This window comes from Phyllobates terribilis, unplaced genomic scaffold, assembly GCF_046119375.1.
Source record: "Phyllobates terribilis strain yellow unplaced genomic scaffold, ASM4611937v1 Scaffold_11__3_contigs__length_659146591, whole genome shotgun sequence".
NCBI classification, from domain to species: Eukaryota; Metazoa; Chordata; class Amphibia; order Anura; family Dendrobatidae; genus Phyllobates; species Phyllobates terribilis.
In genome coordinates this window covers 336,411,352-336,426,056 of record NW_027362771.1, presented here as the reverse complement: position 1 = coordinate 336,426,056, position 14,705 = coordinate 336,411,352, and the positions used below count along the sequence as shown (strand labels likewise).

At 42.5% G+C, this 14,705-nt stretch overlaps 1 long non-coding RNA gene across 1 annotated transcript in view; it reads right to left on the bottom strand.

The window, feature by feature from the left end:
* Positions 1-14,705, bottom strand: part of LOC141165141 (uncharacterized) — a 174,647-nt gene that overhangs the window by 141,625 nt on the left and 18,317 nt on the right. Inside the window, exon 2 of the long non-coding RNA XR_012251064.1 lies at positions 4,841-4,930. This is a non-coding gene — a long non-coding RNA (uncharacterized lncRNA). The remainder of the gene's footprint in view (positions 1-4,840; positions 4,931-14,705) is intronic.

Here is a 14,705-nt window from a genome sequence, read left to right as displayed (position 1 = left end):
GATAAGGCAGCTTTATTCTTCGGGTCAGTACGTTTACAGCGGTACCGCATTGATATAGTTTTTTAATGCTTTGGCGCTTTTACACAAAAACTATTTTCTAGAAAAAAGATTTTTTTTGTATCGCTTTATACTGAGAGATATAACTTTTTTATTTTTCGGATGATGGAGCTGTACGGCGGCTTGTTTTTTGCGGGACAAGATGACGTTTTCAGCAGTACCATTTTTATTTACATTCGTCTTTTTGATCGCGTTATTTCATTTTTTGTTTGGCGGTATGATGATAAAGCATTTTTTGCTGCTTCGCTTTTTACTTATTTTTTTACCGTATTCACTAAAGGGGTTAACTAGTGGGACAGTTTTATAGGTCAGGTCGTTCCGGAGGCGGCGATACCAAATATATGTACTTTTATTGGTTTATTTTTTTTTTTCATAATAAATAAATATTATGGGTTTAATATATTTTTATTTTTTGGGGATCATTTTTTTCATTTTTTTTTTTTTTAGATTTTTACAATTTTTTTTTTTTTTTTTCACTTTTCTACTTTTTTTTTTTACTCTTACACATTGTCCCACTTTGGGACTTTCACTTTTTGCAGCCTATTCGGCTGCATGGCAAAAAGAGCAGCAGCTCCCTATGCCATGCAGCCTGTCAGCGCTGCACACAGGGGAGACATTACTTTGGTCATGCACTCCTGGTGAGCCGGATGTCATGACAACATCCTGCCTCCTGGTGACCCGGATGTTGTCATGACATCGGGTCGTCATGACAACATCCGGAAGCCGTCACAGACATCGCGGGACGCCGGTAGGAGAGGTGAGTATAGCGATCACCTCCCCCCTTGCCACCGCAATGCTGCGATCGATTTCAATTGCAGCATTGCGGGGGTTAATGTGCAGGGAGCGGTGTGGGACCGCTCCCTGCACATAGCACCGGGTGTCAGCTGTGACAATCAGCTGACACCGCTTGTGTGGCCCAGGGCGCAGCTACGTACTATTACTGACAAGGTCGTAAAGGAGTTAAGGGTAGGTTAACTCTAACATTGAGAGATAGAATATCCAAAAAAAAAAAATTAAGAAAATCACATTGTATAAATTAGATAAATTATTTTGCAGTGAAAAATAAGTATTTGATCCCTCTGGCAAACAACACTTAATACTTGGTGGCAAAACCCTTGTTGGCGAGCACAGCAGTCAGACGTTTTTTGTAGTTGATGATGAGGTTTGCGCACATGTCAGGAGGAATTTTGGTCCACTCCTCTTTGCAGATCATCTCTAAATCATTAAGATTTTGAGGCTGTCGCTTGGAAACTCGGAGCTTCAACTCCCTCCATACGTTTTCTATGGGATTAAGGCCTGGAGACTGGCTAGGCCACTCCATGACCTTACTGTGCTTCTTTATGAGCCACTCCTTTGTTGCCTTGGCTGAATGTTTTGGGTCATTGTCTTGCTGGAAGACCCAGCCAAGACCCATCTTCAATGCTCTTACTGAGGGAAGAAGGTTGTTGGCCAAAATCTTGCGATACATGACCCCATCCAGCTTCCCTTCAGTACGGTGCAGTCGTTATGTCCCCTTTGCAGAAAAACAACCCCAAAGTATAATGTTTCCCCCACCATGCTTCACGGTTGGGACGATGTTCTTAGGGTTGTACTCATCCTTCTTCTTCCTCCAAACACGACGAGCTGAGTTAATGCCAAAGAGCTCAATTTTTGCCTCATCTGACCACACCACCTTCTCCAAATAACTCACAGAATTATCCAGGTGTTAATTGCCAAACTTCAGACGGGCCTGCACATGTGCCTTCTTGAGCAAGGGGACCTTGTGGGCACTGCAGAATTTTAAACCTTTAATGCGTAATGTGTTACCAATGGTTTTCTTGTTGACTGTGGTCCCAGCTATCTTGAGATCATTAACAAGTTCACCTGTGTAGTTTTAGGCTGATCTTTCACCTTCCTCATGATCAAGGATACCCCACGAGGTGAGATTTTCAATGGTGCCCCAGATCGATGTCGATTGACAGTCATTTTGTATTTCTTCCATTTTCTTACTATTGCACCAACAGTTGTCTCCTTCTCACCCAGCATCTTACTTATGGTTTTGTAGCCCATTCCAGCTTTGTGCAAATCTATGATCTTGTCCCTGACAGCCTTAGAAAGCTCTTTGGACAAGGATAACAAGAGAAAATGAGCGTACAAATAACTCATATTGTGCGGGAAGAGAGGAAGCACCACTTGTCTTTAGCAGTGCAATTTCTGCTGAAATAGATCGTGGACGACAAGTCACATTGCGAAGCCCCTAAAATGGCAAAACAGCTCAAACCCCTCCTTCACAACCTCGAGAAATTCATCCAGGGGTGTAGTGTTAGGAATCATGATTCTGTGCTCCCACCTAGGAATGAAGCAGGTCCGGAGCTACTCTACGCAGATAGGCGCCGCGATTGTCCTGACTCTGGAGGCGGAGCTACTAAGCATGCAAGGAGACTGTCCCAATCTTATGGAGCATCGCATTCTAGTGTTGTAGGATATGTGAGGACACGGGACGCAGTGTCTCTCACTAATTTCCCCGATTGCCAGGCAACGAAGGACGCTGCTTTGTCTGGCACTAAGCAGTAGTGGAATTATGCTCATTCTGCTGTGCAAGCTAGCATGGAGCGGCTGTCTGGGGATAATTGGGAGGTATTCAACATCTAATCACTAGGTGGGCTATTTAATCCTGCTCCCTGCTCAGTGCTTTGCTGTTTATTCCAATTCCTATGTGCTGTGATGGTGAGTGGTGCTAGCATTAGTGTTGCTACCATTTCAGGGGTTTTCTCATTTTCTCTTCTGGCTCCACTCCTGGGGGTTCTTGTAGAGGTACTCACCTGGTTCTTAACTAGGCACCAGCCGCGTCACCAGACGTCAGCTGTCGGCAACAGTGGGCCTGGGAAGGGCTTTGCCAAAGTCCCCCTTCCATTTACTGGAAGCTGGGAGAAGAGTATTCCCGGCCCTCAAGGGCTCGCCTAGCTGGGCAGTTTGTGCCAAGTGCGTCTGTGGCTGCGCCTTTGCTGGTTTGGTGCAAGTCTTTTTGGGTCACTCTTTGAAGCGCATAACACTTACTTATGGGTTTAAAAACCTGCTGACAGGTTCCCGGTAATGACATTGGTTGTATGTTTGGGTTCGTTGTCCTGCTGCAGAATAAATCTCAACCCAATCAGCCGCCTCCCTGATAGTACTCCATGAAGGATAAGTATCTGTCTGTATTTCTCAGGTTTGAGGACACCATAAATCCTCAATTCCCATTTGTTGAAATGCAGCCCTGAATTGCCAAGGAGCCTCCACTATGGTTCGATGTTGTCTGCAGACACCCATTATTGCACTTTCCAACCGATCGGCGACAAACTACCTTTTTACAGTTAAATATTTCACATTTTGACTCATTAGTGCACAACACCTGTTTACATTTTCTGCGTCCCAGTTCTTATGTTTCCGTGCATAGTTGAGTCACTCTGCCTTGTATCCATGTTGAAGGTATGGTTTTTGTAGATAGTCCCACTGGTTGCTGTCAATGAGGAGCTGATAACACTACTTGACATTTTCCGATTTAGAAGGGAAGTAAGCATGATGTGTCTTTCATCTGTTGTACTAAGTTTCTTTGGCCAACAACTGCATATATGGTCCTCAACACTGCCCTCTTCTTGGTGTTGTCAATGCTGAGAAATACAGGCATATACATATCTGATTGGCTCCAAACTTATTCTGCAGCAGGACAACGACCCCAAACATACAGCCAATGTCATTAAGAACTATTCTCAGCATCAAGAAGAACGAGGAGTCCTGGAAATAATATGACCCCCACAGAGCCCTGATCGCAACATCATCAAGGCTATCTCGGATTACATAAATAGACATAGGATTGGCATCAGTCTACATCCACAAAACTTATGTGGTTAGTTCTTCAAGATGTTTGGAACAACCACGTTGCCGAGTTTTCTCAAAAACTGTTAGCAAGTGTACCTAGAAGAATTTTTGCTTTGATGCTGTTTTGAAGGCAAAGGATCATCACACCAAGTATTGATTTGATCTAGATTTTTCTTTTGTTCATTCATTCATTTTGCATTTTGTTAACTGATTAAAATAAACTATTAACATTTGTATTTCCTGAAGCATGCTTACTTAGCAGCATTTTTCGACACCTACCTAAAACTTTTTCACAGTACCATATGTACCATATGTTATAGGACTCCTATCAGCCCAGCTCAGCCATGACTGAATGGCTACTGATTACTCAAGCAAATAAACATTAGGCATCATTGGCGGGGGAGATGGAGGTGTTTAATTAAAGTATTCTGTATTGCACTTTAGCAACTATTAACCCAAGCAACACAATATAAAAGCTTAGTAATTCTGTCATATCAATCTTCAATTATATATATTTTGTGAGGACAGACATGCTTCATTCTTGGCTTGAAACTTTATTTGCTTGAAATGGATAAAGAAACCCGATATAATTTCTGAGAAACACAGAATCATGAGTAGTCGATTCTTTATGATGCCAAATGGTCATACTCATGTTTGACCAGAACAAATGTATTAGACCAGCTTCAAATGCATACCTAATGGTGTCAAAATAATAATTACCGGTATCCATGCAAAAATTGGCCTGAACGTGATTGAAAAGATCTCGGATACTTCATAAAAAGTGCCATTGTGCTTTTTAAATAAAAAAACTATATTTTATATTCTGCATATTTAATTATTATTGATAATTAAAAGCAGAAACTACAAAGTGCCAGGAAAAAATTACAAACTAAGCAGTTGTAAGAAATATCTGAGACACAAATAACAGAAGACTTGCTTCCCTTACCAGTAGAGTATGTCCTTGGGAGATGAAAAAATGACCCGTAGATAATATAATTAGGGTAATAAGCCCATATTCTTCATTTGCCTCATACACCTAGAAAATATAAAGATTCTATTTTTGTCAAAAAGTAAGTAGTTAACCTCTATTACAATGTGGTTAATTGGATCTTTGTAGTCACCATGAAATTATTTTTATAAGAAAACAAAGCACTATGGGCATAAGACCTGCCACTTTGCGATGAACACTAGGTATAAAAAGAATTGTAAGATCGCATGCAGGGTATACCTCTTCCATAGGTATACCAAGCTCATCAGCTTGGTACCTCTTCCATAGCTATACCAAGCTCATCAGTTTGTGCTAAGTCAGTAGGAAAAAGAGACCCATATAGAAATGCCATTGGGGCATAAAACACCATAAAATATATTAAAGCAATTCCAGAGAGTGGTATCACCTGAAGTAAATGTGGTGACCATACACAACTAAAAAACTGAATATCAATGCCAGACCATCCAGAATGCTCCTTCAGCTTGAATGGAAAGGGTATACACCTGAAAGGCAGGATATCTGTCCTTGGAGCAATAGGCTTCCATGATCAAACTGATGGTGGCCTTTTAAGGCATGTAGAATCTTTTGTAGAAATTCTGGAATGACAAAGAGAGTCTAACATGCCCTGCACGTGAAAGGGAGCGGGACCCTTGTCTGGATGAAAGATGGGGAAGAGAGAAAGGTTTGTAGGAAAATCATACCAGCTCTTCCTGTTTACAGAAATTAACCCTCGTACTAAAAGACTGAAAGAGGACTTAGGATTAAAAAAACAGAAAAACGCAAATGACTTCTACAGAGCCAAAGAAGCATCTGTTGTGATAAGGTGCAGCTTTCAAGCTCTGGACACAGAGAGTCCACCTCTTAAAATCAAGCCTTTCTACGCTGAGTAAAAACATCCCAGTTGTCTACCCCTGGTACGCAATTCCCAGATATGTCTTGAAAATGGTCCTCAGCCCAAAGCAGAATTGCTATTTGGCTGTGACTGCTCCTTTGATGATTAAGATAGGCAGTCAATCTCAAATTGTTGGTCCTGATGTCGATGGCATGGCCCTGAAGGAGAGAGATACAGTAAAAGTGGGTTTAGGAGATGTTCCTAAACTCAAGTATGTTGGGGGAGATAATTCCCAGAAACCAAGTACCAGGATGAAGAACAAAACCAATTGCTAGTTAGGTCAACTTAAAGGGGTGGTCCGAAACACAAATTAATTTTCATTCTAAGTGGCTATATTTAATGCCATTATCTAATTTATTTTCGATCATACTTCAATTAAAAAGTCCCTATCCTTCCCTAACTACACTATATAACTGCATTATGTGACACACTCTGCAAATGCAGGGGTGCGTGAACAAAAGACTCTCAGTTGCTATAAATTATTGTGAATTGTAACACTAAAAATAGCTGTAGGCAAACAAAGGATCTTTATGGGAAACTACTAAAAAATATAAATTCAACTGTATATCAACCACAAGGACAATCAACTATTACACAGTTCTCACTGAAATTAGTGGGCTCTTGGTGTACTGAAACAGCAAGTATGTTGTTAGAGACACTACACAGAGACGCTCCATAGATGAAGGCCCTGAAATGGGAGCCTCCAAATATTAACTCAGAATTTACAAATTGGGAACTTGCAGATCAGTTTTGTAAACCAGAAAACCACTTCTGCTGATAGATGGAACCATAAGGAAAGTGTGCCAAGGAAAGGGTCCCAAAATAAAGGTCAAAATGGCAAGTGTTTTTTTAACTGGTAAACTGGTTTTGTCACGCCTTGATTGTGAGGATACACAATTGTGGCTGAACTGTAGAAACCCTCCCCTTGAGAAAGCAACGTGCCTAGCATGCGAAACGCGCGTCGGAGGTCTTGTGGGGACATTTCCTCACCCTATTTTTCTCCTACATCCCTGCACATATCCGGGTAAGAGTTGCCCAGGTGTTACTACTATTTTTGGCCACTTGACAATATTATTATGTAGACATTCTCTATTAGTAGTCTGAGCTCCTTTTGCCTGTGGATGTTTGCAACAGCATACCTGTTCTCCCTTATATCTGCATTGAGGAACAATGCAGTATTTGCTGCTCTGTAGCACTTTATGTTTGCAAAATGTGCAGGGTATTTATTCCCTTTAATATGTCCTATTTTTAAAGAAAACTCTTTTTATATATGTACATTCTTGTTAGTGGATTTAATAAAAGTATTTATGCTTCTTCTATATCGTATACTCCGTGTTCTCCTGTTTTGTAGTATAGTAAAGCCTGAGACTATGTTCTCAGATGGCTACTCTCAGGCAGGTCTCTGGCGGGTTCTGCCTGAGCCGTTCTCCTAGACTGACAGGTATTTTCCCAAGCACAAACATAAAAAGGCACCAGTAAGTTTTGGGGAGTGTGCAGGAGAGAAGACCTACCTCTTGGTTTAGTCAAGCGAGACGCATAGTCCCTGGCTGGCTTTGCAAAGAACGTTTTCTCTGAAACACCACAGCGTTTCAGCATAAAACATACACAGCTGCAACAAGGCATCAATCTCTTGTTTCGTTCCCTTTATCAGACTTCATTTATTTACTTGCACATTAAACCAAAATTGCTTTAGGCATCAAAAGCTGACAAAAAAAATGTAAAAGTAAATTAATGCCACATTTTCTGCAGATTGGGAGATTTGTTGCAAGTTCTGTAACTGAAAATTATATCTACTCAATGGGATTGATACAGCGGCAAGCGCATGTATCGCTATAATCCCTTTTCAAATGAATTAAAAAGTCTTGCTAACACATTTATCATGAGTTATGCAGACTATGGACTCATTAAGACGTCCAGAGTTACATACAGTGGAGAAAATAAATACCGTATTTTTTTTGACCATAAGGCTTTGTGCCCACGTAGCGTTTTTGCGGCGTTTTTACGGCTGCGAAAATGCAGCGAAAATGCTTGTAAAACAGTCTGCCATGCAAAGCAATGTGAATTCGGATGTGCTGTGCACATGATGCGCTAATTTGCGCGCCGAATTCGCATTGCGTTGCAAAACGCAGCATGACCATTTCTACCGCGATTACGCTGCAAATTCGCGGCCATTGAGGAACATTGAAAAGCAGCAAACCCGCAGGTATATGTGGATTTGCTGCGTTTCAATTAAAGTCAATGGCTGCGAATTTGCAGCGTAATTTCTGTGCGTGTGGTACCCGGGATGAAGAGGAGACTACAACTCCTCTTCATCCTGGCTACCACGCGGTGAAAAAAAAGAAATAAAAAAGTTAAAACTAAACAAAACCTGTATATTCACCTCTCCGGCGGCCCCCGGTCTGCTCCCGCCCATGTCCTCTCTCCTTGGCGTCCCGCGGAGTACAGTCAGGACCTGCGGTGACGTCATTTAGTCACCTGATGGTCACGCGACCGCTGACGTCGGCGGTCAGGTGATGGTCGCGCGACCATCAGCTGACTAAATGACGTCACCGCAGGTCCTGACAGTACACTGCGAGACGCCGAAGAGAGAGGATCGCAGCCGGGAGCAGACTGGAGGAGACCGGAGAGGTGAGTATACAAGTTCTTTTTGGGTTTTTTTTAATGTATTAATTCTCTTTTTTTTTTTTTACTATAGATGCTGCATTTAAAGCATCAGTTGTTCACACATTATAAATCCATGCCGGTTGCATGGATTTATATTGCGTGACCAACTTGTCAAGCACTTTTCCAAGTGATGCTCAAAATCGCTTGGAAAACTGCTTGAAAAAACGTATGCGAAAACGCATGTAAAAAAGCTGAAAAAAAGCTTCTCTCTGGCAGAAAAAAAGCATGTAAATCTGCATGCGTTTTTTTCTGTCACAGAGAGGCAAAAACGCTCTGCATCAAATCTGCTACGTGGGCACATAGCCTAAGACACTTTTTTTCCCCAAAAATTTGGGAGGAAAATTGGGGGTGCGTCTTGTGGTCCGAGAGTACCGGGAGTTGTGGTGGTGGTGGTGGAGTGGGATCGCAGGAAGCAGGGCCCTCCGTTCCCTCCATCAGGTACCCGGCGGCGGCAGCAGAGGTGAGATGCTGCGGGCTGGTGTCTGGCTGTGGGCGGTGAGTCAGAGCAGCATGCGCTGCTTTCCGTTGGCCGCGGCCATCTTCTTGAAGACGTGATCAACAGGAAAATGGTAGCCGAGATACCAGTCTGCGCATGTGCCAGCTTGGGCCGCCATTTTCCTGTAGATCACGGCTTCAGGAAGATATCCGCGGCCACTGGAAAGCAGCGAACGCCATGCCGCCCTGCCTCACCGCCTACAGCCAGACACCGGCCCTGCAGCATGTCCCCTCTGATGCCGCCATACGTCGCTCTGCCTCACCGCCTACAGCCAGACACTGGCCCCGCAGCATCTCCCCTCTTCTGCTGCCGCCGCCGGGTTCCTAAGGGGGAAAATAGATGGCCCTGCTTCCTACGATCCTGCTCCACCCCCACCGCATGTCGGCGCTGCTGGTGCACTCCGGTCCGCACCATTCCTCCACTTACGCCGGCTTCCTGAGGGACCCTGCCTCCTGTGACCGCCGCTCCACCGTCCCCCCAGGTAAGATACTAATATACCGTACCTATTCAGACAATAAGACGGACCCCCATCTTATAAAAAATATTTTTTTTCTATTTTCCATCCCAAAATGTGGGGTGCGTCTTTAGGTCTGGTGTGTCGTATAGTCTGAAAAATACGGTATTTGGAACACTGCCGATTTTGCGAGTTTTCCCACCTACAAAGAATGGAGAGGTCTGTAATTTTTATCAAAGATACACTTCACCTGTGAGAGACAGAATCTAAAACAAAAAAAAATATTCTGGCTCTCTTAGTTTTTCTTTAAAGCGCACCTGTCAGCAGGATTGTGCTCAAAAAACTTCATACACTGTCTGGTGGGCGACATTACACTGTTTAAAATTATACCTTGGTTGATGAAATCCATCCTGTGGTTCGTGTAATCTTTACTTTTAGTTTGGAGATAATGATATGCTTGTGCTTGAGGGCGGCCTGTGGGGTGGGCTCTATCTGGTACTCCGCTTACATATTCATCTGTATACTCTTATGAGAGATCACTGTGCCTTCACTGACCTGTCTACTATTTTACATAATGCATCTAGTAGTGCGGGGATAGGTAAAATAGGAGGCAGGTCAGTGAAGGCACAGTGAGAGCATACAGATGAATATGTAAGCAAGATATCGTTTTAATCAGTGTAATGTCACCCACCTGACAGTGTATGTAGTTTACTGAGCACAGTCCTGCTGACAGGTGCGCTTTAAGAAACCCTCCTGCTGTGCACTCATTACCTGTATTAACCCCTTTACCCTTGAAGGTTGTTTGCACGATAATGACCAGGCCAATTTTTATAATTCTGACCAGTGTCACTTTATGATGTAATAACTCTGGAACGCTTGAATGGATCCCACTGATTCTGAGACTGTTTTTTCGTGACATATTGTACTTCATGATAGTGGTAACTTTTATTTGACTTGAGTTGCGTTTACTTGTGGAAAAAAATCTGATTTTTTATTTTTTATTTTACGGTGTTCCCTAAAGGGGTTAACTAGTGGGACATAGGATAGGTCGTTCCGGACGAGGCGATACCAAATATGTGCACTTTTATTCTGTATTCTTTTTTTCATAATATTCATTTATGGGTTATATTATATATATATATATATATATATATATATATATATATATATATATATATATATATATATATATACACACATATATATATATACATGCATACACAGTGGTGGCCAAAAGTATTGGCACCCCTGCAATTCTGTCAGATAATACTCAGTTTCTTCCTGAAAATGATTGCAATCACAAATTCTTTGGTATTATTATCATCATTTAATTTGTCTTCAATGAAAAAACACAAAAAGAATAGTCCTAAAGCCAAATTGGATAGAATTCCACACCAAACCTAAAAAAGGGGTGGACAAAAGTATTGGCACTGTTTGAAAACTCATGTGATGCTTCTCTAATTCTTGTAATTAACAGCACCTGTAACTTACCTGTGGCACCTAACAGGTGTTGGCAATAACTAAATCACACATGCAGCCAGTTAACATGGATTAAAGTTGACTCAACCTCTGTCCTGTGTCCTTGTGTGTACCACATTGAGCATGGAGAAAAGAAAGAAGACCAAAGAACTGTTTGAGGACTTGAGAAACCAAATTGCGAGGAAGCATGAGCAATCTCAAGGCTACAAGTCCATCTCCAAAGACCTGAATGTTCCTGTGTCTTTCGTGCGCAGTGTCATCAAGAAGTTTAAAGCCCATGGCACTGTGGCTAACCTCCCTAGATGTGGACGGAAAAGAAAAATTGACGAGAGATTTCAACGCAAGATTGTGCGGATGGTGGATAAAGAACCTCGACTAACATCCAAACAAGTTCAAGCTGCCCTGAAGTCCAAGGGTTCAACAGTGTCATCCCATACTATCCGTCGGCGTCTGAATGAAAAGGGACTGTATGGTAGGATACCCAGGAAGACCCCACTTCTTACCCCGAGACATAAAAAAGCCAGGCTGGAGTTTGCCAAAACTTACCTGAGAAAGCCTAAAACGTTTTGGAAGAATGTTCTCTGGTCAGATGAGACAAAAGTAGAGCTTTTTGGGAAAAAGCATCAACATAGAGTGTACAGGAAAAAAAAAAGAGGCAAAGAATAGAACACGGTCCCTACAGTCAAACATGGCGGTGTTACAACTCTCCTGTTAGGTTTTTTTTAAGTTTGCTGGTCACATGACCATTTTGCCTATTTAATCCGGCTCCGCCCTCCTGGCTTTGCTGGACTTCATTTGTATTTACTACTGTTGAGCTAGCTTGTTGCTCTTTTGCCGTTCTCTGTTAGTTTTGCTAGGTCTTCTGACCCCTATGCCTTTTTGTTGTGTGTTTGTCTTTGACTGCTACTATTTCTGCTAGGAGGTGTCCAACTTTTCCCAGTCCCTAGATCTTGTAGGGATCCCTCCCTCACATCTATAGGTCTGCGTTCAGACTAGCCGAGGACTTTAGCGGGTCTGATCGCAGGATCAGGTTCCCCGTTACATCGTAGGGATCTAGTTTAGTTCTATTGTAGGGACAGATCTCCTCTCTTTCCTTAGTCTCTGTAGCAGATCATAACAGTAAGTCCAGCCTTAAAAAAAAAAAAAAAAAAAAATTCTCTAAGGAAAGACCTCCAGTTTTCCATCATGGTCTCGGTGCAAGATTTGGCTCAACGCTTGCAGGGACTCTCTCTGGAGGTGGCCAAGCTCCAACAACACGTGAGTAGCTGTTCTGGAGCGCATTTTGTGGAACCAAAGGTACGTCTGCCTGATCTATTTTTTGGCGAACAACAAGATTTTTTTTCTTTTAAAAATGCTTGTCTATTATATTTTCGTTTGAGACCCGGATCCTCTGGTGATGAATCACAGCGCATAGGGTTCATAATGTCACTTTTGCGCAAAGATCCTCAGGGATGGGCCTTCTCTCTCCAACCTAGTGATCCGTGCTTTAGATCAGTGGATAGTTTTTTTTCTGCTTTGGGTTTATTGTACGATGATCCTGATCGTGTCTCATCTGCTGAGTCTGAATTAAGACGTTTGAGGCAGGGATCAGGTAATGTGGAAAAATATTGTTCTCACTTCCGTCGGTGGTCTGCCCAGGTGAGGTGGAACGATTCAGCTTTGAAAAGCTTGTTTCTTGCAGGACTAGGTGAAAGGGTTAAGGATTTACTGATTGCTTATCCCACACCTGGAAACTTGCAGGAGGCAATGCAATTAGCTATACGGGTGGACAGGAGACTGCGTGCAAGGGTTAATGAGAGCAAATCCTCTGCTATGTCAGCTTCGAGTCCTGCGAGGTTCAGTGCTGACAATGGTGAGCCGATGGAAATTGGGGCGATGACACCCCGCTCTCAGGAAAAAGACCGCCGACTTTCTGAAGGCTTGTGTTTCTATTGCGGAAATTCTGGTCATTTTATTAAGAGCTGTGTGCTTCGTAAGAAGAAAGAAAAAAAAATGGTCAGTCATGCTCGTATTGCCTGTTTAAATTCTAAGGGAGTATTCCTATCTGCCACTACTGCTGCTCAGGATGAATTAATTGAATTTCGGGTATTTGTGGATTGTGGATCTACTCTGAATGTGATTGATGGGGGATTCTTGGAAAAACTTAGATTAGAACCTAAAACTTTGTCATCCCCTATTGCTGTGGTTTCTGTCGATGGCTCTCCCTTGAAGAGTGTTACTCACAAGGTCTGTGAATTTCCCCTCACTATTAATGGTATTCATCAAGAGAATTTGGATTTGGTGGTATTGGATAATTTGCCTTCTCCAGTAATATTGGGGTTACCCTGGTTAAAATTGCACAATCCTGTACTGGATTGGTCTACCAATGAAATTAAGTCCTGGAGCCCTAAGTGTTATGACAAGTGTTGTAACGGGCGCATTGCTGCTGTGGATAGAGGGGAATTACCTGTACCTATTCAGGATTTTTGGAGAGTTTTTTTTGAGGAGGAGTCGCAGGTTTTGCCTTCCCATAGAGACTATGATTGTACCATTGAATTTGTCCCTGGCGCGACTCTTCCTAAGAGTCGTTTATTTAATCTTACTATTCCTGAAAGAAAGGCTTTGGAAGAATACATACAGACAAGCTTGGCCGCCGGTCACATTAGGCCTTCCAAGTCTCCTGTGGCTGTTGGATTTTTTTTTGTAAAAAAAAAAGATGGCGGTTTACGTCCTTGTCTGGACTTTCGTGAGATTAATAAAATTACTGCACGCAATCCTTACCCACTGCCATTGATTCCTGATTTATTTAACCAGTTAGTGGGGGCCAAGTGGTTCTCTAAAATTGATCTCCGGGGGGCATACAATTTGTTGCGCATGAAGGAGGGTGATGAATGGAAGACTGCTTTTAAGACTCCTGTGGGTCATTTTGAGAATCTGGTTATGCCTTTTGGTCTCACCAATGCTCCAGCATTTTTTCAGAATCTTATTAATGATATCCTTAGACCTTTAATCGGCAAAAATGTGGTTGTGTATTTGGATGACATTTTGATTTATTCGCCGGATCTGGAGTCTCATTGGCGGAGCGTACGTGAGATATTACAGTTATTAATGGACAATTCGCTTTTTGCTAAGCTGGAGAAATGTGAGTTCGCTGTACAGAGAATTAGTTTTTTGGGCTACATTATCTCCAGTGAAGGTTTTGAGATGGACCCGGTTAAAGTTCAAGCTGTGCAGGAATGGCCTAGGCCTATTGGTTTGAAATCGATACAGAGGTTTTTGGGTTTCGCCAATTATTACAGAAAATTCATAAAAAAAATTTCTATTATTGTCAAACCGCTGACCGATCTCACCAGGAAAGGTGCTAATGCGGTTCAGTGGACTTCTGAGGCCATTGAAGCTTTTGTGTTTCTAAAGGAGAGGTTCACCTCTGCTCCCATCCTTATGCAGCCTGATGTGACTAAGCAGTTTTTGGTTGAGGTTGATGCTTCTTCGGTGGGGGTTGGTGCGGTGTTGTCTCAGGAAAACAAGGATGGAGTACATCCCTGTGCCTTTTTTTCAAAAAAATTTTCCGAGACTGAACTTAATTACGATATTGGTAATCAGGAATTGCTGGCGATTAAACTCGCATTTGAACACTGGCGTCATCTCTTGGAAGGTGCTGAATTTCCCATTCAGGTTTTCACTGATCATAAAAATCTGATCTATCTTGACGCTGCCAAGCGCTTGAATGCCCGTCAGGCTAGGTGGGCACTTTTTTTCTCGCGGTTTAATTTTTCCGTTACTTACATCCCGGGTACCAAGAATGTTAAAGCGGATGCTTTGTCTCGCAGCTTTTCTCCCATGGTCGGTGTTGAGGAGG